Genomic DNA, 1,520 nt, shown 5'->3' with positions numbered 1-1,520 from the left:
TTTGCGTCGCAGAGTGTTTGAAGAAGCTCTGCAGGTTCAGACTTCAGCCTTAGAAAACATCCCCGACCAGCTGAAGCTGCCAGTCTGTGTGACTGTTTTCTGGTTTAACAACTTAAAGCTTGGCCAAAAAGCTGAAACTGTCCACTGCCTCCACGCCCTCCTGCTGGGGTTTGTGTGTGATCGTGATGGTCCAGGTAAGTCTCTGAGCTCACTGAGCAACATGACTGATATTTTACTAGCAAATACATGGAAATATGTGTAAATCAGTATTTTCACTCATTACTTTATTAGTAACACTTGTGATACGCCTGCTATTGTTTTCACTCCTAATTAGTGTTGTTGTTTATTTTGTTCTCTTTGTGTCTGTCATTGAAGTGGACTAATTATTAGGAACATCTAAATGTGATTCAGCCCAAAAAGCATCAAAAATAATATAAAAGTGTGAAATAAGGTGAGGTGCATGTTTCAGTTTAAGTGGTCCCAATATGACCTCGATGATATAAGAGAGATAAGACTTTATTGATCCCGTGGTGGGGAAATTTGTGCATTACCTCAGCTCAGGTACGGATAGCAGAAGAAAAATTGAAAAAAATACAAATAAAATATAAACAAATACAAAATAAGTAAGATAATACGCTATATGCAATGGTTGCATACACAGTATGTGATTATGGATAGAGGGTTGTGGAAATATGCAAGTAATTATTCTACCACTACTATTACTATGTAAGTAATAATATCATTGAATGAGGAGGAAAATACATTATATTTATACATTATATTTCATAGATTTTGCTAATAAAGTAGACATCTACATGACATCATAACCTGAGCAGAGTTAGATTAGGCTTAGTTTGTCTCTCAGACTGGAGAGATGGTTTTAGAGACAGCTGAATGAAGGTCACAGGTCTGCAAGCATCACACTGTTTTCAAGCCAATATTTCCCACTGCTGATTGAAAGAAAAAAAAAGGAAATCAGGGTTCATTATTCTGCTGTAACTCTGTGAAACATAGTTTATTAGCTGTATTTCTTATAAATTGGCATTTTGTTACAGTTTCACAAAGACAGTTAAGTCTGAACATTTAAATTTTACAGTTATCTACATAATTACATTCTTTATGGTTAAGGAAGTGGGTCCACATAGACTATTTATACAGAGGATATTTCCCTGCATGTTACAGCAGGTTATAGTCTCTTTGAAAGCAGTCAGCAGATGGACTGTAGTCAGAGTTCCTGTATTCAGAGTTCCCGATGCTTCCACACAAACTGCTGCTGGTCTCTGGTTCTGTGTCACTGAAACTTTGTCTTATTTTGTCTGTAGAGGACAAGTTTGAGAGGAAGATGAAAGCTTTAAAGGATGAAGGTGTGAGTAACTGGCAGCCCCGTGTGGCTCATGCTTTCAGCCAATGGCTGTGCTGCATGAGGCAGAGCCTCCACCTGAACCAGCTGCTGTGTTCCCCTCTACCAGAACCTCAGTGTGCCCGGTAAACACCAGACCAATGATGCGCTCCACAGATGT

The sequence above is a fragment of the Haplochromis burtoni genome, unplaced genomic scaffold, assembly GCF_018398535.1.
Source record: "Haplochromis burtoni strain Fernald_Lab_line unplaced genomic scaffold, NCSU_Asbu1 Contig_756, whole genome shotgun sequence".
In the NCBI taxonomy this organism is placed as follows: domain Eukaryota; kingdom Metazoa; phylum Chordata; class Actinopteri; order Cichliformes; family Cichlidae; genus Haplochromis; species Haplochromis burtoni.
This window is presented reverse-complemented; position numbering follows the sequence as displayed.